This window comes from Sarcophilus harrisii, chromosome 1 (genome assembly GCF_902635505.1).
Source record: "Sarcophilus harrisii chromosome 1, mSarHar1.11, whole genome shotgun sequence".
NCBI classification, from domain to species: Eukaryota; Metazoa; Chordata; class Mammalia; order Dasyuromorphia; family Dasyuridae; genus Sarcophilus; species Sarcophilus harrisii.
Window position 1 is genome coordinate 490,425,939 of NC_045426.1, and position 22,862 is coordinate 490,448,800.

General features: G+C 35.0%; 1 long non-coding RNA gene across 1 annotated transcript; it reads left to right on the forward strand.

The window, feature by feature from the left end:
- The first annotated feature begins 2,772 nt into the window (after window positions 1-2,772).
- Window positions 2,773-12,972, forward strand: LOC105749330. The gene is made up of 2 exons (XR_001120485.2): window positions 2,773-3,180; window positions 12,765-12,972. It is a non-coding gene; the product is annotated as an uncharacterized LOC105749330 (long non-coding RNA).
- The last annotated feature ends 9,890 nt before the right edge of the window (window positions 12,973-22,862 follow it).

Genomic DNA, 22,862 nt, shown 5'->3' on the forward strand with positions numbered 1-22,862 from the left:
ATTCCTACATTGTCATTGAGATAGGAAAAGATTTTAGAATTAAAAAGTAGAATGGAACTAAAGTTAGTGTTATAAGATGAGCCAGCAACATGTTATTCATTCTTACTTCTAGGTTGTTTCTCTAGGAGGAATAACATTTATAAGATAATTTCAGAGAATTCTTTCCTTCCTTCAGGACCCAGCTCATGTATCACCTTCTATTATTACTGTTCAAACACATCTGATTCTTTGTAATCCCATTTGGGGTTTTTTGACAGAGATAGTTATGTATTTTGCCATTTTCTTCTCTGGATTTTTTACAGATGAGGAAACTAAGGCAAACAAGGTTAAGTGATTTGCCCAGAGTCACACAACTAATAAGTGTCTAAGATTGGTTTTGAACTTTGAAAGATGAGTTTTCCTGACTCTAAGCTTGACACTTTACCCATTTTCTCAACTGCTGATACCTTCCTTCTTTAACTCCCTTATGTTTAATTATGTTCAGTGTTGCACATATATATATAATATACATTCTGTACATGTTTACATATATGTTTTCCCTAATAAAATGTAAGTTCCTGAGGGTAGAGATTGTTTCATTTTATTTATTTTTGTCAACAACAACAATCCCCAGCACTTAGCTCAGTACCTAATGCATAGCAGATGCTTAATAAGTTCTAGCCAATTGATTAATTGGATTTGAATTGATATTAATGCTAAGTCCTTCATTTCAATATGTTGTTTATTTTTTTCTTTATAAGCATTCATCAACAAGCCTCATTATCTCTGTAGCCCATTCTTTATACTTCAGTCAGCTTTGCTTTATATGTTTTCAGATCTCTTTTGCCCAGAATATTTCAATGTCTGGTCTATCGGAACTTAGCTCTAAAGTCAAAAAGAACTCAAAGGTCATCTAGTACATCATCCTTCCAGCTTTTCTGATCCCCTAGCTGTTGGTGTTCCCTTCCAATTCAAATAGTATTATCTATAGCCATATGTTTAAATGTTATATTCCTTCCCATCCTCCTCCCCAAGCAGGTAAGCTTCTTGAGGGCAAAAACTATTTATTTTGGCCTGTGTGTAAGTAGCATCTAGCATAGTACCTTTCATATAGTATGTGTTTAACAAATAGTTGTTAGACGGACTGTGGTTCTTCCTTTATTTCCCTAAAACATGGCTAAATCTGTTTTCCTCCATCAAATAGTATCTGTCTGTTCCCTAACCTAACAGCATTTTCTCTAATCTGTCACTCCCCAACTAAATGCAATATTATAATTATCACTTTACATTAATCATTTTTTATATATTTATCTTTGTTTCCCCATGCAAATTCTCTGGAACTATCTCCAATTCCATTACTATACCACATAAATCTAAAACGGCTGTGAATATATATGGTCATTGAAGAGATAGTGACTGATGATAAAAATGGAAATTTTTTTAAAGTCAAAGAGCCAGAGATAAAACTTTAAACTGTGAGACCAAGTCAGGAGGATTATGGTATGTAATTTGGGGGTAAATAAAATATAATTTTTTAAAAGAGACTTATGATGGATGTACAGCTGAGAAAGGAGTAAAGGATAAAAAAAAAAGATAATAGTGAACCTTTATATAATGACTTAAAGTTTGAATACTTTACATACATTATAGCATTTGCTCTTTCTACCAACCCCATAATGTAGGGACTACAGAAATTCTTATCTCCCCCTTGGAAGTAGGGAAACTGAGGCTGAGATAAGTCATGTGATTTATCCAGTTAGTGCTAAAGACATGGCTCCTACTTTAGCCCTTTATACCATCTCCTTCGTTAGAGTAGGAAATGATAGTGTTGAGAAGAGAACTTACTTGTAATTGGAGGGACCCTGGAAAAATGGTTTACAAAGCCACAGAACTTCCTGGTACCATTTCACTCCTCCACTGAGAATTTACCAGTGCAAGAAGGAGTTGTGATTTCTGGCTCCCCATTTTTCATTCAACTCCTCAAGCATTGCAAAATCTGCTTATTTGGTAGTTGCATCTGTGCTGGAAATCCTAACTATAGAAGGTTCAATTTGCATATTGTTAAATGATTTTTAGTACTAATCCAACCAGGACTCCCCTGACTGCATTCCATCACTCCTTTCCTCCATTTCCCCCACCAAATATGCCATGCAGTTCAAGAGAGACAAACGCGATCATTGCACTGGAGAAGATAAGCAGATGGCTACCTAATGACTTTCAAGTTCTGTTTATGGAAATCCTGCGTCATCTCCATTACATAATTCTTACAGGAAACCCATTCCTTTAATTGTGCACAACAGAACAGGAGGACAGACTGTTCACTTTTCTGACATCTTTTGCTTTAGTATTTTCTCTGCTGTGAGTTTAGGGATGCTAATTATGTCCAGGTGGTGTACAGGTGCTGGTATGTGTGCTAACTCCAGTGGGCCTGCTTATTTACAGAATGGCTTGGTTGGGAGTGTTCTAGCTCTGAAAATTTGCTCTCTTGGCCCTTTTTAATAACCGTTCATTTCTCTCTAAATATTCCCCTTTTCCCCATGCTGACTAATGACTAATCGAAGTACAGAAGAAATGGAACCAGCTTAGAGAGCTAAGAATATATTCTCTGACTATCATACAGCATTCCCAAGCTTCACTAATCTTTAAAAATACTCTGGGAACCCATTTTTTACATCATGCAGGCTTGTTCTTCTTGCATCTAATTATTCTCATTACATATATTAACTGAGATAATTTAGCTTCACCTTAGAGTTTAGAAGGGCAAATTAAACTTAGTTAAGAAGTTATGTTTACAGCCATCAAAACCAACTGGTACTATTTCTCATTTCCTGAGAGGGTGTCATCAGGGAGTTTGACTGATAATGTCTGAATTAGACCAATAGCTCATTTAGCAGCCTCTAAAGTCAGTTGTTTATCCCTATTGTCTCACCAGTCAGAGTGAATTGTTTATTAGGCTAGTGAAAAATAGCAAAGTATCCCTAGTTATTCTAAACTGTTAAAAAGGAAGACTCTTCTCATGTCTCATTCTAATACCTTCTGACCACCTTCTGTATTTACTGTATCAGTAAAGTGCAAGAATGGGAGTTAAGTACTTGAAGAATCTACAATTTAAATAAGAGATGAGGCTGTCTGAGTATGCAATACCCAATGGCTGGTCTAGCTAAATTCAGAAAGGTTTGTTGCCAGAAGGCTGTCCATCAGGTAAGGATTATTTTTTTCTGGCCACAGCAACATGCAAAACTCTTTTACCAAGGTACAAGTGTTCTTTGTTGTTAGATGTTATTTGATTATTAGATTAGATGTGCATATATTAGATTATATTATTGTATATTAGATTATATGTAAATGTTAGAATAGATCATATATTAGATCAGATATTAGATGTTATTAGATTCTTAGTTTTGGTATACATAAATTATACATCATATTATTAGATATTAGTTTATATACAAATATTAAATTATATATTAAATGTTATTACATTAAATATATATTATGTTACTAGATATACATATAGATATACATACATATACATAGATATAAATATTATATTAGATTTATGTTAATAAAATCATAGATTTTTGAAGCGTGAGGAATCAAACCAGTCATTTAGAACTGTGTGATGTCTCCCCTACTTTTTATAGGTTTTCTAACTCATATTTCTAAGAAAATCAAAGAATGGTGTTACTGAAGCCATTATTTTATCTTTTGGCATAGTTTGGGGAAATTATAAGATCATAGACTTAGAGTCAGAAGAGCTCCTTAAGGTCATTGAGTTCCCTCTCTTCATTTTACAGATGAGGACATAGAAGTGCAGGGAACCAGTGATTTGCTAACTATGGCACAATTTATCATTAGCAGAGTCAAGATTGGAATCCAAGACCTCTGACTCCAAATTCAAAGCTCTTTCCACTGAATCATGCATTTTTTGATAAGTACAAAATACTTATAAAGAAGCCTCTTTCAGTTCTACTTATGTGTGTCTCCCAAGCCCTCGTGTTTTTACAAAATCTTTAAATCAGAAATTCTAGGGTTTTTCAATATTTTTTCTAGCATTTTAATCAATAATTGTCCTCATTCCAAATGTATAGAATTTCAAGCTTATTCTATTTGATAAAATCCATACTGATTAATTTCATATTATTGGAAGCTCCAAACTTAAAAAATATATTCAATAGTTGATGGCAGCCCCAACTATAAATTAAAATACTATACCTAACAATAGTAGCTATTTTAAAGATTCAGCAGGGAGGGGGGGAAGATTTTGAAGGGAAAAAAGAAAGGAAGGAAGGAAACAAAGTTATAAGTTGGGAATTTGGAATTAGGGAAACCTCAAACATAAGAGAAATTTTAGTGTATTTCCCTCTTTTAAATATAATTTTTAATATTATAAGGTATAAGCAGCAGCTAGGAAGCACAGTGGATAAAGTACTGGATCTGAAGTCAGCAAAACTTATGTTCCTGAGTTCAAATCTGTTTTCAGATACTTACTAGTTATATGACCTTGGGCAAGTACTTAACCCTGTTTGTCTCAGTTTCCTCCTCTGCAAAATGGGCTGGAAAAGGAAATAACAAACCACCACATTATATCTACCAAGAAATCCCCAAATGAGGTCAGGAAGAATCTGGCATGACTGAAATAGCTCAGTAACAACACATCCTATAGAACACATTGGGGAGGGGAAAGGAAGCTGGATGGACGCTAAGGCCATTTTGTGGAGCATGAATGGAATTAAGCTGAGCTTCTTTAGCCACTTTTATATATTCTAGCTCAGCACTAAAGAACTTGATTACAATAATAATTTGTTATAATATATCTAATATTTGGATAGTTCTTTAGGATTTGCAAAGTGCTTTATATATGTTACCTACTTTGATGAAGGGACTTGATTGGTCCCTGTGATAGAAATCAGGGCTAGAAATAGTCCGTCAAAGAGGATCAGTTGCTGAGCAGGAAGAGGTAACCCAAGAGATTTTAAAAGAAGAGACAATTTCTGCTATTGCATCATTTGAGGATATCAGACTCTGAGCTGCACCTTGGATTTCCAGTGGAAAATAAATTGCTCTTCCAGAAGTAATGGTGAATGCCCACACAAGGCAGCAAGCTCATGTGCTGACAGATGAATCAGAAAGTAGATTTCAAGTCTCTGACTGCCTTTTTTCTGCTTTATATTTCTCTAAGTATAAGCAATTGAACAGTAATCTTGAAATTGGTGTTTCTAGACTTTCAAAACCATCATTAATTCAATCTTTTTCAGAGCTCCTGGTTCTAGATTCTGTATGTCCAATGTTTAGTTGTCCCTGAAGCTCCATATTCTTAGAAGAGAAAGTAACCATTGATAGGAAATGAACCATCAGTTCCTAACTTCCTATGGGATATGAACCATGAGCAAGTTGTTCAGGCAATGCAGAGCTTAGGAAAAATTATGTTTAAAAGTTCCATAAAATGTTTCCTATTTTAAATATCAGAATCCCAAGGAGCATATTAGGAGTTACAAATTATTATTTTCTATTTTATCAATTTACAATTTGGTGCTATAACTCTTAATTTTGCTGTGGAAGAAACAATTGTTCTATACCTGATCTACTTTATATATTAAGTACCTCTCTGGAAGGAAATTTTTAATCCCTTTGGGGGAGAACTTAAACCTGAGCCAAACCTAAGCTTTTAGAGCTTTTCCCCTAGGGCTCAGAAGTAGGGACTTAATAAGAGAGGGAGTAATGGAAAGAATCTGATTATCCTCAATGTGTCCAGAATGCCTCAAGACGTGAATTTGAGTCCAACGCTGGGAAGTCCATTGTAGACCTTTGCTCCCTGTATCACAAGTCTTTGTACTACTATGATTCAGGGTAGTATAGTTAGGGAAGGAGATAAAGAAATGTGGGTGTGGGTGTGGGTATTGTGGTAGACAGAGAGAGAACATATAGAGGAGAAAGGAAGAAAAGAAAGAAAGAAAAGGAAAAAGAAGGGAAGAGAGAGGAATAGAAGCCGTCTTAAAGTTCTGCAAAAGAAATAAAACTGCCATATAATTATCTCAGCTGTCAAGAGCCATGACATTACTGGTTTATTGCTAAGTCCAGCATGCTACATATCTGCCCATCATATGGATGCAGGGAAGGGGAATTAAAATAAATATCTAATATTAGGAGTACAAATCTGTAAGAGGAGAAAAGGTTTGCTTTGACAATTTTACTTAACAATTCACTTTGCCAGAAGAAATCAGTTTCATAAAGTAAGGGAAACCTACCTATATTTAATTTATTTTTACAAGTGAGGAATTTGAGAGACAAAGAGAAGATGTATTTTATATAGCCTTCCCTTCTATTCCATTGGTTACTACCTACTAAAAGTAGAATAATACCTCAGAATTGGGATTCCTGGTTCAGTCTTCTGTTCCATGCATGGCAGCTTCACACATACATATAAGGATAAATTGAATATTCTTTTCCCTTTTAAAAAATCATTTTCTTCCTGCAAAAATGCCCATCCTTTTCAATTACACAAATAGGGTTATATGTGTGTATGTATGTGTATATATGCATATATATATGTGTATATATATTACAATAGAGTAGCATGAAGGTACTCAGGCTTTTTTCTGAATTCAACCAGTGTCTATATTCTCCACAGAACATGGGGCATCTCTCTTTCAGATCTTTTCTTCCCATTCCCTTTTACCCCTCTTCATCCTCTCTCAGGTTAAGCAGCCGCTTTCAAAATCACTTCATGACCACTTGCCAATGTTCAGATTTCACCTTTCTAATGCAAAAGCCAAATTGAAAGCTAAATGGCCTGCCTGCCCACAAAGCCCCCATGATTTCTGCTGCCAAGCAGGAGGGGGACATTTTAAAATGCAGCACTTCAGCTAGAGGTTAGCTTACCCAGCTGTAGCCCTCATCAGAGCTTCTCAGGTGGCTAGGACTCTTTGAAGATTTACTTTCAATTAAAAAAAATAAGAAAAAAGCCAAATCAGCAGCTGTCATGGATGCAGGGAAGATTTATTCAGGGTGGTCAAAGGGGACAGTGGCCAGGAGTAAAGGCCTGAAGGTAGACAGGAAGGAGATGCAAGCTAGAGAGAAAAAATTCCTCCTGGCAAGGTCAGCCAGACGCTAGACTTTTCCCTCTGGATGATGGATGCAGCTTTTGTTACTAGTCTTAGTCAAGAGGGAAAACTGGATTTCATTTCAAGACACTTGGAGGGTGGGACTAAAAGACGAGAAGCCTCAGGGGCAGCATCCTGGTAGGCCCCTTCCAGCCGAAAACAGCCTATTAATCAGAAGGAAACAGGCCAGCAGGATGAAAACATGGCTGATTTTTAAACTCCTTCCTGATCTGAAAGCTAGTGACGCCCACCTGAAATCATGAGGAGGGGTGAAAGAGTCAGGTCTTTGGGGAGCTCTCTGCAGAGCTCCCTTGTAGTCAGCCAGTGTGGAGGACAGACATTCTTCAGGAGGAGAGAGAAAGGCAGGATTTTTTTTTACCATTTTTCATTACCTGACCATGTTCTTACTGTATTTTGGTCATTTGGTGTGACACTTTGAACACTGATTTTGTTATAGGGAAGAAGAGACCCCAGTCCTGGATGATCCCAAAGCAGTGCTATAAATAACCTGCTCTGAACCAGGAGAACATTGTACACAGTAAAGTACAATGATCAGCTGTGAAGGACTTAGCTATTCTCAGCAATACAATGATCCAAGATAATTCCAAAGAACTAATGGAGCCTGAATGCTGATTGAAACAAAATTTTTTTAACTTTAGTTTTTTTGGGTTGTTTTTTTTCTGTGTTTTCTTTCACAACATAGCTAGTATGGAAATGTTTAGCATGATTGCACATGTATAATCTATATTGACTTGCCTTCTCAAGGGAGAAGGGCAGGGAGGAAGAGAAAGAATTTGGAATTCAAAATTTTGAAGAAACAAATTTATTATTATATTATATATCATATAGTATATAATTTATTTTTAAATGTTATTACATAAAATGGGGAAAATAAAATATAATTTTTTAAAAATCTACTCTTTCTATGCCATCTCCCTCCCAAACACTCCCATGACTCCTTCTACTTTGATTATACTTGGGTAAAATCTCTGGGAGCTTCCCTCTTCAACATCCTTCCCCTAACAATCTGCAAGATTAACTTTCATATTCTAAGATCTCAGTACAGAAACAGTCAGTCCTGGAGAAATAAAAACAAAAATCAAATAATCCCTAACCTTCAAGGAGTTTCCATTCTATTCAGAGAAAGGGATCATAAAGGGGAAAATACATATATGTATTTGTATTATATACCCTCTATACACACATGGTAAATTTTAAAGGGAGGCATTAGCAACTGAGGCTATTAAGAGAGACTCTGTAGGAGGCAGAGGAAAAACTTTGAAAGAACACAGGGATTTCCAGAGAAGTTAATAAGAAAGGAACATATTTTAGGTGCTGAGGAACACAGAGTATAAAGGCACCATTCCAGGAACTAGAAGGTCATGTGTGAGGGATGATAAGGAAGTCCATCAGAATGCACTAGAGATCTTTTGGAGGGAAATGAACAATAATAGGGGAAAGTAAGATAAATTGCAGCAATCCCAACTTTAGAGGAGTATATATATGACCCTAGAGATAATGAGAAATCATAGGAGTTTATTGAGTAAGAGAATGACCTGGTCATATCTGCACTTTAGGAAAATTACTTTAGCAGATGTATGGGGGGTGGTTTTGAGGGTTGAGCCTTCAGAGGAGACTATTGTAATGTTCCAGAGGAGTGATGATAAGGACCTAAATACGTGTTAAGTAAAGAGAAGGGATAAAGATAAAGAGAAGGGGGAAAGTAAATATGTGAAAGATACTATGGAAGTAGAATTGACAAAATTTGGCAACTGATTATGTAGGGTAAGAGATGGTGAGGAATAAAGGCAACTCCAAGATTGCCATTATGGTAGGTAGAGCAAGGATAGAGTGCTAGACCTAGAATCAGGAATACCTGAGTTGAAACCCAGCTCAGATACTTACTACCTGTCTGACCCTTAAGAAGTCATTTCATTTCTCTCCACCTCAGTTTCCTTATCTGTAAAACAGGATAATACTGCCTACCTTTTCATGAGGCTTAACAGAGACATAGTAGGTGCTTAATAAATGTTTATTTCCTTTCTACTAGGAGGTTGGTATAGTTCTCAACAGTAATAAGTTCAGGAAAGGGGTGATTTGAGGGAGTAGGATTATGAGTTCTGTTTTGAACACGTTGAATTTGAGATGCCTAAAGGGCATGCAGTTCAAAATAGGCAATAGGCAATTGATGATGTAGGATTAGTGAAGGAAATGGCCAACCCACTCCAGTAAATTTTCTAAATATACTTCATGGCCACAAAATTGGGTCATGAAGAGTCAAACATTATGGAAATGAAGACCCAACAACAACAAAAGATATAAGACTGTAGCTCAAGACAGAACCAAGGGTGATTGAATGATATAGATTGAATAGCTATGTAACAAACATTCTCTAATTTATACTCCCAGAGCTGGATCAGCTGTTTCCTTCTCAGGAAGTACTCTCAAACATTTGGGGTGTCTTTCTCTAAGACCATCAGCTTAAAACACCCTCTAGTTGTTTTCCCCATACTGTTAGATGCGGTGACTGCAACTCAGTTTTATTTAGCCATTTAACATCAATTAGCTTTTGCAAAGGAATATTTACTTCAAAGAATAATCAAGAAAAAAAGTACAAAACTTTCCTTTAAAAAAAAGGCAACCTAAGGGAACACACTTGCCCCTAATCCTATCTCACGCTCTGGGAACAGAGTGTTCAAGCTTATCTTAGTTTCTGTAAAACATTGGTTCCACCAACTTCATAAGCAGATGATGAACCTTTATCTCAGCTCCTCTTGGCTTGTAGGACACTCCTTACTTCTTGTGATATCAGTACTAGAGAATCTACAAACTCACTGGCATATTGAGATGCTTGGATGCTGAACTGACAAGACACCAGGATGCTGAGATGACAAGACACTCACTATCCTGACATTTCCAAGCTCATAATGTTGGAGTCTCTAATACCTTCACCTAGATGGGAGGAGAATAAACTCAGAGGCTAAGGACCAAGGCCCATTTCTTAGGGCTAAATATTGATTTCAATAGGAAGAACTCAAGGACACTTCCCTTACATTGTCTCTCATCAGATATCATCAGTGAAAGAACAAAAACATTTAAAAGGAAGTAATTAAGAGAAAAAGTATTACTGATATTACATTTTAAAATTACCCCACAGTCAATTAAAAACTTCCCGTTCACCTCTGGTTTGCCAACCAGAATCAGCTTTAGAATGTCTATGCAGGATACAAAATCTCTCCAAAGCATTCCCATTACACATCATCATGACTCCCCCAGAAACAAAGTCCCCAGACTTTCTCATATAGGGAATTTGCATGAATTGTGTACAATGATGCAGAACAATGGTGCAGAATAATTAACACCAGGGAAGTTGATGAGATTACTGAAAGAAGAGAGAGAAAAGAAAAAAGTACGGGACAGAACTACAAGGTATATCTAGTATAATCAGGGACATGGAATGTGAATGAAAATCTAATAAAGGAAAAAAAAAAGGCTCAACCACAAAAACCAAGAATAAAAAAAGTATCCAAGAAAAATGAGATGGAGAAACAATCATCAGATTGGACAATTAAGAGATGACCAGTAATTTTGGCGGGGAGCCTTTTCAATCAAAAGCCAAACTACAATAGGATAAAAAAGGTTGTGATGAAAAGAAGCAGAGAATGAGAGTAGAAGGCTTATCTAATTAATACCATATCTAGGTGCTGTTCAGCTGAAGTCAAAAGGGAGGAAGATCTTCACCAATCCTTGTCTGATATGTGCCTTCAAGATTTCCCATGATATTGGATTACTTGCTATCTAGGAGAGGCAGTGGGGGGAAGAGGGGAAAATTGGACCACAAAGTTTTACAAGGGTCAATGGTGAAAAATTATTCTTACATATGTTTTGAAAATAAAAAACTTCAATTTAAAAAAAATTTTAAAGATTTTTCCCATGTTATCATTTCTCAGGGTTTCTTGCTTAAAATGGAAATTGGGTTCCCAGTGGTTCATTCCATTCCTAAGTCATATTTGTGAGAAACAAATCCACCTTTAGCTCTAATGTATGGTCATTTCCCCTCCCCTTCCCCTGAGGCAGAAGTAGTCCTCAATATGTCAGTTATGAAACAGATAATTTTATTTCTTTACAGAAAAGGGAAATGTTAAGCAATAAAAAAAATCACAGGATGATTAGAATAGAATCAATAACCTCATCACATTACCAGGCAATCAGTTAAAAGGCTAATATTCAAGATTTATTGGGGCATTGTTTCCAATACCTGAGAGTTTCCCAACTCCAGACATAATCTCCTACTGGAGGTTTATACTTGTCTTTTACTTTCTTTTTTGATGGAGCAATAATTACAATTTCTAATAAAACTAGGTTGCCACACCCAAGTTTGTTAAAATGTTCTGCCACCTAATATGATAAACTCCAACTTGAATTTTCCTGAAAATTTCAGGCTGCAGATTGTATAATATTTATTGTTGCCTTACTGTATCATTTCTCTAACTTCAAATTTTGAAACATTCATATGAGTAATTTAATTGTAAGAAGTTGATTGATACATGGGCCTTGCTTTGATAATAAGATGACTATTTTGCAGTGATTAGGAGGAAATTTATGGAAGGAAAACTTCATGGAGGGTAGGGTTTATATACAAGGTATATTTAGGGAATGTATTCTTGGATAGGAATAAAGGAGCTATTTTAGATAAACTCTGGAATGATGTGAACAAAGGATGAGTGTTTTAATTGGAATATCAATAAATATTAAGAAATTCTTAAAAAAATATAATTGACCCTTAATCCATATGAACAGAAATGTGTCAAGTATAAAAAAAAAGAAGAGTTTAACTGTACTCTTGCTTAATAAGATCACATTTGTAGTATAGTACCTAGTTCTGGATATCTGATGTCTAGCAAATATATCCATCAGAGAAGGCCAGAAATGAGAAAACAGAAGCTATGTATAGGTTAGTTGAACTGGATGGATGTTTCTCCTAGAGAACAAAAGACTTAGGAAGGAATCTGTTCAATGTCTTTAAATATTCTAGCATCACAAAATTTGGGATTGAAAGGAATCTGGGACATCACTTAGTTCAATTTTCTTATTTTGCAAATAAGGAATCCGAAGTATAAAAAGACTAACATGCCCATGATCCCCACAGAAAAACTAGGTCTTCTGACATCAAATCCAGTGTTCTTTCCACTACACCATGTAAGAAAAAAACTTCATAATATAGGGAGGGAATATTGTTGTTTAGTTGCTTTTTCTGACAACTATCTAACTCCATTTGGAGTAAAACCATTAGAGTGGTTTGCCATTTCCTTGTCCACCTCATTTTACAGATGAGAAAACAACAGGGTTAAGTGACTTGTCCAGGGTCATACAGCTAGTGTCTGAGGTTAGATTTGAACTCAGATCATCCTGACCCCAAGACCAATGGTCTATCCACTCAGCCATGGGGAACTCCTGAATGAGGAAATTATTTTTATTCAAGCATATTAGCATATTCTCTACTATTTATAGTCTTTTAGAGGTACCAAGAACAAAGAAATTGTATTGTCCAAGGTCAGGTTTGGTATGTTTGAAGCAGAACTTGAATCCAGATCCTCTTGGCTCTAAGGTCAGCTCTGCATCCACTACTCCATGCTATCTGTCATGACAGTTGTCAAAAAATGGAATGTATTGTTTTTGCAGATACGTCACTGGAGGTCTCAAAGCAACTGGATTACAAAGAAGATTCATGCTTGTTAACACTAACATCACATGATTCTGTGAATAAAAATCCTGAAGAGGGACACTATATACATATTTATGTACATATACATATGTATTACTTTTCTTCTTAATGGCTTTTTATGATACCGAGTCATTTTGAAAATGATAATAAAGAAAACTTCAAGATCATTTTATGGATTTGTTTTGATTTCATTTAGGTTTTCTGTCTTCATAGACTTGCATCTGTAGAGGTTCCAGATTTTCTGTGGTATATTTGCTAGCTAGGAGACTTCATGATTTTTCAGGACTAAGTGCCCACATGCTTCAGGGCAGAATTACTGGATGGCTTTTAAGAGGGTTTTTTTTTTTCCTGGGGAGTATTCTGGGAAGATAGTGGAATATATCAGAAAATTTCTCTCCAGATTTCCCCCATTAATAAAACAAAAATTGTACCTCACAGTGAACATAGACTGGTGAAAAACAAGTGACACTAGGGCAGATCAGGAATCCTTCTGGGACAAATCCAGACAAACCTGAAAAAAGACCCCAGGACCAAGCTTCAACCAAGTGTGAAGTATAAATATCTCCAGGCTAGCTCCTCAGAAACTGCAAACTAGGACCCTAGAGCTAGCTGGGTTCAGAGGTCACCACAGCAAGAAACACAGAAATTTTCATTTCCCAGACAGCTGTAGAGTCATAGCTGGATCCAGAAAGATTGAGGGAACTTCTCCTATAAAGAACACCAGGCCCAGTGGTGCCACAGAAATGCTGCCCTTTGCAACCAGCAAACCTGATGAGTGCAGAAGCAAGGGGATAGGGATGCTGCTGGCTACTGGCACTTGCAGAAGGGTGGAATATTTGGTTTGAGCTTCCAGATCAGAGGGGAGAGCTGAAGTAAAGCCAAAGGCACCCTTACTCCCATCCTAATATTAGAGATAATTACACTCATAAATTCTCTTTTAAAAAATAGAGCAGGCAGAGGAGAAAGAACCACACCATAGAAACTTACTATGGGAATAAAGAAGGACCAAGATTCATCTTCAGAGGAGGACACTGAAGTAAAAAAAAAAAAAAAAAAAAACCCTGCTACCCCCCAAAGAGTGACATTAAATGGCTCCCTGCCCAGAAAAAAAAATTATAAAAGAACTCAGAAAAGACTTTAAAAATCAAATGAGAGAAATTTAGAAAAAAAAACTTTTAAAAAGGTAATCTCACCCAAGAAAAACAAGAATATTAAAAAAGAAAGTCAACCAACTAGAAAAAAAATATTCACTCTTAAAAAAGAAAATAATTCTGTGAGAGGAAGCCAGAGAAGCTATAAGAAGTCAACAAATAAAACAAAATACAAATAGAAGAGAATGTGAAACTTCTTATAAGAAAAATAACAGATTTGGAGAGCAGATCAAGAATAGAAAATATGAGAGTAATTGGACTATCTGAAAGCTGTGGCCAAAAAAGAATCTTATTACAATTTCACAAGAAATAATCACAGAAAATTATCCTGAAGTGATAGAACACCTGCGGAGGGAAAATAGAAAAAAATCTTCCAATCACTACCTCAAAGAGATCCTACAAGGAAAACACATAGGGACATTATTGCGCAATTTCAAAACTCCCAGATCAAAGAGAAAGTTTTATAAAAAACAAAAACATTCAAATATGCTGGAGCTACAATAAGGATTATACAGGATTTATCAGCAGTTACAATAAAAGACAACAGGTCTGGGAATATCATATATCAACAATCAAAGGAACTGGGCTTGTGGCCAAATATACCCAATAAAACTAAGCATAATATTGAATCAAAAAAAAAAAAAAACATTTAATGATCTCACAGATTTTCAACATTTTATCTCAAACCAATCTGAATTCAATAGAAAATTTAACATATAAGAATCAACACCAAAGACTAATTTCAAGGGACTCAACAAGGATAAACTGCTTATGTCTTATACATAGAAATATAAATACCTTTAAGATTTATATCAATAATTAAATAGTTCAATAAAAGATTGAGGCAAAGCTGATTATGAGGTGACTTAAAAGTGAAATTGTCTAGGAAAAGGGAAAAATAGTAAGTAAGCTATACAAATGAGGAGCAGAGGAAGAAATGACACAGAGGCATTAAATAAGGAAGAAGGGCTGGTAGTTTTGAAAAGCTAGTCACATAAGGAATGGGTTAAAAAGGGAACAATACATATGTACACATACACACATGTATGCCATGAAGGATATAGCACCCTTCAAAAATCTATAAAGAAATAGGGGGAAGGGAATAGGATAAGATGGGGTATAGAAAGGTGTTTAGATTAATGGGAGTGGGATAAGGTATACAGATTAATGGAAATGGGATAGAGTGGGAGGGAAAAGGTGAGGGAAAAAGATAAGGGAGGGATACATGGGTTGGGGAAGATTAAGTAATAGCAAGGCAAGTTAAGGAGTAGAACTAAAGTAGAAGAGTTAGCAGGAATAGGAAATAAGGGATATACACAAACACAATGACAAGGTCCAGGAGTAGAATTTATTAGAAAAAAAAGGTAGATCTCAGACAAAGTAAAATTGAAAGACTCAATCAAGAGAGAAATCTATATTATATGTTAGCCTTATTAATATTGTTTTAGATGCATGTTTACATATGTATAAATGTGTATATGTGTGTCTGTGTATATATGTATAAATATGCATGTAGGTGTATGTGTGTATATTTATAGAGATAGATAAGAGAGAGAGAGAGACATGGGTAGGGTGTGGTATGAATATATATTTATGTATATATAAACATATCCATGCTTAACTGTAATCTACTTGGGCAAAATGGAAGGCATGAAAAGGGGGGGGGGGAAGAATACAGTAAAAAGTACATAGCAGAAAATAAAAGAATAACCTAGAAGAAAATAAAGATGGACAGTAATGAATATATATATATATATACACACATATATGTATATGTGTGTGTATATATATATATATATTCTTTCTTGTAATAGAAATTTATTGTTGTATATTTTGAATCTTCCCTGATGCTCTACTGGATACATGACAATGTTTGTTTGTTTTTTTAATTTTCCTTTTTCTTTTTCTATTTTATTTTTTCTCATTTTGATTTTTTTTAAATACAGATTAAAAAATAAAAATAGAGTATTTTTCCTGTTCCCCATGTCTGTGTTGAATTCACTTTGTGAATTAAATCAACAGAAAATAATGAAAATGAGAGGTATTTTTTTCTTTTTTCTTTTTTTTAGAATTGAAACAAAAGAAGTGATGCCATGTTAAATAAAACAAAACTAAACACATTAGGGCTACAATTAAAAAGGGAAATAAGAAAATCACTAAATTTTGTTAATTTGATATTATTTTGTTAAAATATAATATTTTGGGAGATTTTTCTCCCTATATGATTAAGATGTAAATATTTCATATTTGAGTGTTGGTTCAGATATTTGCCTTGTTCTTAAGTTGATTATTGGTTTAATTAGTGTATATTATAAATGTTTCATTTTATAATAATATCTCAAATGATATGATGCACATTCATTTGTTGATTGATAATGCAAAGGAATATAGAAGAAAAAACATGTGACATTACTGACATCTACTGGAATGTCTGGGAAACACTGGTGAAAGAAAAAACATTTCTTGTTGGATGTCTCCTAAAAAAAAAAAAAAAAAAAAAAAACTCCTCTCATTGAGCCGATTCCCTTCCTCATATAGGAAGAGAGATAGGTTCATATCTCGTGTGTTCTTATGCAAAAAGTGGTATTACAGAATTTTAAAAATTAAGAGTTGGAAAGGACCCTGAGCAGCTTTCTTACCAATGGTCCTTTTCAAGAAATATTTGTGGTGCCCAGAACTGAATGCAATATTCCAGATGAGGCCTGATGAGAAAGTATACAGTGAGGCAATAAAATCACCTTCCTATTTACAGGAGTTATGCCTCTCCTAATGCAGTCCAACCACTAGAATTCATGCCTTCCACACCACACTATTAGGTTCATATCTGGCATGTGTTCCATTAAAATTCCCCGATATTTTTTTCAGCACAAACACTGTCAGATCACACTTTTTCAGTTAATAATGAGATGGTAAAGAACAACATTTGGTATTTTGACATTCTCAGCAATGCTCTCATGAAAGATATCCTCATTTCATATATGGATGACCCATAAAAGTTTCATATAGATAGGAGAATAAGCATTTGGGGTGATAGTTACTGATGTTTTTTCTTTCACATTTTTTTTCAGTAAGATGAAATCTAAGATTTTCCCATCTATCTAGTATGATTACTCTCTTCAAATATTTTATACATCATTCCTATAATGTCTTTACAATGTATCACCTCCAACACAAAATATATTTGATACAATCTAGCTGATTCTCAATCCTTTTTGCACCTTTTCTATCTTTTCACAAGCATCTTGGAGAAAATGTCTTAAATCAGATGCTCACTGATTACTTGCCAGAGAAAGGTGGCTGTCAAAGACAATGATAAAATACAAAGTTAGAATATAAAGTTCATCTATAGAATCTTAACAAAGACAGAGGATGGATAATATAAGTAGCATCACTCTACATAGCAGAAAGCATCAATGGAAAGTAAAACCAGTTCAAAGAAAGCTTGGCAAAATATTCAACTATGAAAAGTCAGTTCAGGGCATTCAAGGGAGTTGGCTTCAAACCGAAGAAAAATAGTTTGCAAAACTCATTTTAATTAACCTTTCTCCAAGAAGAGTAGTAGAACCATTATATTTGAACCCAAAATATCACAGTCCCTGAGACTATAAAAATACCAACTTATAATTATTATCTTTTCTCAATAAATTTATATTCTATTAGAAAGCACCTTTGGTGCCAGTACTTTGTATCTTTTATTCCTCTGTCTTGATTTTAAATTTTAATTTTGTTTCATGGCCCAGGTCAACCACAAAACTCAACCTAGACAGAATCTGAGCCTTGAGTTTGACTCTCAGTTGGATATCTTTGCACTTTTTTTCATTGTCTTTACTAAGAACTACTACAAGGATATTTACAAAATAAAACCTAGGTATAACTTGAACCAAATGAGTATAAAAGAATTCTCTACCTCTCACAGGACAGCTAAGTGGTACAATAGATAGAGCACTGGACTTGAAATCAGGAAGACTGATTCAAATTCAATTCTGAGTTCAAATGTGGCCTCAGACACTTATGCTGAGCAAGTCACTTAATCCTGTTTGCCTCAGTTTCCTCTTCTGGAAAATGAACTGTAGAAGAAAATGGCCAATCACTCCAGCATCCTTGCAAAAAAAAAAAAAAATGGTGTCACAAAGAGTCAGACAACTCCCTTCCAGGCACATAAAATGACAATGCATATCAGGTAGTATATAGCCTTAGTTTTACCCCAATAAATACAGAGGAATAGGAGAATCCTCAGCAGCCCATAAAAAGAAATCCCAGAAAGTACACAAATGTTTTATAAATTCCCTTCAGAACAAAATGGAATTTCAGGTGTCCATGAACCTCAAAATTCTGGTCAGTCTCTCTTTCCTCTAAAACTTATAGTACCATCTTGTAGATGAGATTCTCCTTGAAAAGTAAACTTAGTTTGGAAGCTACTAAATAAACAATTTTCTTTTTGCTCATCTTGACATATCCAAATCACTCAACTGAATGGTAAAGCATGATAAAATCTAGATTTTTTGTTGCCGCAAGTCATAGGTCTTCTTCACTGATCCTTCAACTTTGATGGTCAACTAGATTTTTATCTTCTTTCGGAGAAAAAAAAACATTCTGAAACTATGTAGATCTTATTTCTCAAGCGAGTACCATCCTTAATTCTGGACCACTTGTGTGTATAGTCATTGATTAGGCAACTCCCCTAAAAAATCTCCTAGATTATATATACTAGAAGGCTATGTGTTGGGATCTCATTGCTTAGAAATTCAAAATCCTATATTCTCTATCTAGGCGTTCATCGTCAGAAACATAGTTCATGAAAAACTATCAGGTCACAAAGAGCACATGTGTATTTCTATCTCATATGCTTTTCTATAGGAATCCTATCACATTTCTAGCTGCTACAGTTTCTTGAGTTTGGAGAATAGGTTTTTAGAATCTTTTCTCTTGAGCTCAGTGCTCCCATATTTTCTGCTTCAAATTATATATTACTAGTAGCTAGGGGTAGATACCATACTCAAGTATAACTTTCTTTCTCCACAAAACCAGATCAATTTTATCACATACTGGTCTATCTTCTAAAAGATATTCCCAAAAGTGTCAATGCATTAACTCATTTTATAGATCATGGGGGATATGGCTTCTCTGATAAGAATTCATCTTCCAGAGGCCTAGTCAACCAACTGTCTATCTTAGAGGGAAACCCAACTACCAACATCCAAATGGAAATTATTTAACCTTCAAACAAAATACCAATGTCTTTGGCCACATTGTCCATGGGAAAGCACTTTCCTGACTCCAAACAAAAGTTCATACTCTGTACTCTCATCAAGTTGGTTAAAGAGCTCATTAATTCTCTGGTCCTTCACAAATAAAAAATTAAGCAGCAAAATATTTCCTTGCAATTATTTTTGATGATAGGGTTTACTTTTGATGATGATATAAGTTTACTTTTATGACTCTTAATGACTTTTATATAATGATTCAATGTGTTAGATAACACAATCAAAAGACCTCATTTTAATTCAAAGTTTTAACCTCCTCTGTCAATTTAATGCATATTTATTGAACATCTTCTATGTGCCAAGAATGTAGGTACAAAGACAAAAAATAATAGTACCTGTCCAATGAGAAAACTAGAGGAGAGTGCAAGGTGGAGGAAGAAGAAATATACAACATATACACCAAAAAAATACAGCGGAAAAACCTTAAGGAAGGAGAAAATTCTAAGATCTTAAAATGACTGCATACAACTGAATTGGGATATAAAGGAATATCGTAAAAAGAAGAGATGAGAAAGAAGTACATTACTCAGTGGGGTGTGGAGAGTGACTTTGGTAGATGCAGGGAGACAGGAGAAAGACTATCTGGTTCTAAGACCAGAGATCAAGCTTGACTCAAGTTGATGAAGGGGAGGACAATCTGAAATAAATCAAGAAAGGGAGATTAAATCTAGATTGTAACTATTTTAAATGCCAGGCTGAGAAGTTTGTAGTTAATTCTAGAAGCAATGGGAGACTCCAGAAAGTTTTTGAATTGTGGAGTAGTACGATCAGACCTGTGTTTTAGGAAGATTGTCTTGGCAGTGTTGTGGATACTATAAAAAGGGAAAATACTGGAACCAAGAAGATTATGAAATTTTTGTCTCAAGTTATAATTAGCCAGATTCATTGATTTCAGCGGCCATACTTTTTTCTTGATCATCTCCTAGTGAAGGTTTGAATGAACAAATCAGAAAGATAGTATATTCAAGTTCTTTGGAACTTTATCATGGAGAAAATATTTGGGAAGGTTAAGCTGTACTTAGGTATTTTAAGAGCTAGCACATGAAATTATACATGTGGAGGACAGAGCTAAGAATAGTGGGTAGATGATTAGATAGATAGATATTGATATATATATCATCTACCCACTGTTCTTAGATTTGGAATATATATATATATATATATATATATATATATATATATATATTCCAAATCTAAGTTTGATTTATTCATTAGAGTTGTGTTCAAGTGGAATTGTGGTAAAGTCCCCCTCTCTGGAGGTCTCCAAGTCAAATCTAGATGTCCATTACTGGGGAAATTGTAGAAGGGATTCTTGTTCAACAATTAGACTAGATGGCCTTTGAGTTCCCTTTCGACTCCAGTTCTGTGAGGATTCTGTGAGGAATTTTAAAGCTAAGAAGCTATGTAAATGTACCTACCTAGGGTAGGTAGAAAAAGCAAGAAGCTAAGAAAAGGATATAGCTAACACAGAGACCAGCTAATCAGCCCTTGGGTAATTAGAGTTGGATTATCTGATTTAAGATAGAATCTTAAAGGGGTCAAGTTACCTCTTGAGGAAAACTGAACTGGGCAATTAAGGAAGACAGATGCACACAATTGGGTAGTACTTGCTTTTCTGTGATGCTCATTACCTTTTTTCCTCCACTGCTGGGGCACACACTCACCTCTGTAGTTTTATTATCATATAGTACAATTATTTATATTGCAGAAGCAATCATCTCAGCTGCCACTTAACTATTTTGTAAAAACAATGCTCCTACTCTCTATAGAAATGACCTTGACTTTTTTTTAAAAAGGCCATCTTATTGCTTTATAATTATGAGTATGCTTTTCTTGTAGTCAGAGCAACCACACTTGAATGAATAATGTAAACCTGTTTCTTATCTATCTATGCTGATCTTATGATTTGTTTTTATTTGTTAGGCATATAATGTATAATTATATTTACATTGACTATATATATATATATAATCTCAACATTCTTTCATCTAACTTACATGCATGATACATTTGACATCATTTTATTAGTAATCTCATTTTTATTTTCATTTCAGCTATGTACAATAGAGAAAAAAATGTGAGGCAGGAAATATACAAGTTTGTAGAACAGCTGGTATAATACTAGGTGCTTCACTGATCTTGTTCACCTTGCCATTTTAGAGTAAAGAGTTCCCCATGCATTCCTTGTCTATTTTCATTTTTATTCTTGCCTTTAAATTTCAAAGTTTTGTGTTGCAATTATGCCCCCAAAGCATAATGCAAGTCCTTTGGACTCTAAGTCCAAATGTGCAAAGTCAATGATGAGTCAAATAAAGGTGTTAAATAAATTTTTGAATGTATGCAATTGCTCTTAGCCCTGAATTTGGTGTTGAACCAAAGATTTGTTATGTAGTACAAGGCCTTCACACCCACCATCTGACACTAAAAAGTAAGATTCAGGTTAAAATGTTTTAGGTTTAAAAATTTTATATTTATGTCATTGTAGATTTCACATATTATGAAAAATGATTATTGTTTGAAATCAATTTTTTAAGATGTTAGCACAAAAAGTCACAGAAATCTAAAGAATTACAAGCAAGAAAAAATGTTTTGCATGTTACCAATTTTATTTTGTTAATGTATTTTACGTGTAATTTCATTGTTACTTGTTGGAAAAAAGTACATATTATCAAAATTAATGTTCTGTTATAAAGAATTGTAGGCAGAAAAGTGTATTTTCAGCATTATCTAGTACGAGTTTGGTGGTTGTAGCCGAGTTCTGTTGGAGAACCTATCCTCTAATGACAAAAGAGATAAGCTCCCTCTATTCACAATCTCATTTACTACCCACTCCAGAACTGTCATCAGAAAATAAAGTAGTTTGTAGGACTGATATTTAGCATTTTACACATCACCTTGTGTTAAGGATCATGCATAAGTGAAGGGCAGGACAATTGTCTGAAAGCCTCCACAGCTGTGAATCATAACACTTGAAGAAGTTACAAAGCAGCCTTTACTTACATAGATGTTCCTTGTGGATTGGGAATGAAATAAATTGGAGGAAAGAAGAGAGAGTCAGAGAACAGCAACTGCCTCTCAGGAGAGAGGTCAGAGAATAGGAACTGTCTCTCAGTCTCCTTGTATCATCATCATCCTCTCACATGAAGAGATCCATTCTACAGATCTGAGTTAGACCTCCAGCAGCCATTGGCAGGTGGCTCCCATATTGCAACATATGGTACCTGAATATGGGATATAAGAAACACAAGAAACAGAGAAGCAGCAGTGCTTGAGAGCTGTTCATGAGTAGGATCCTTCCAAGACAGTTCCTTCGGTAACCCCCCACAGGGAAGGAAAAGGAGAAGAGATCCGGTGCGGCTTTTTTAATTGGGGTAATTAAATGGGCCAACACATCAAAGTGCCAAACCAGGAGACTTATGAGAGACTTAAATGCTTGTTCTGACTATAGTCTTTTTCTCCATATGAAAGTTTGACTCCATGACATCTCATAAGATTCAGCACCTGCTATAGTGCTGTTTGCACTCTCTAGCATGCAGACTCAGATACCTTAGCATGTGGACTTAGATAACAGCCAATGTATAAACTTACTGACTATGCTGTGGGGGGGAAATAATCACACTTCTATAAAACAAAAAACGGA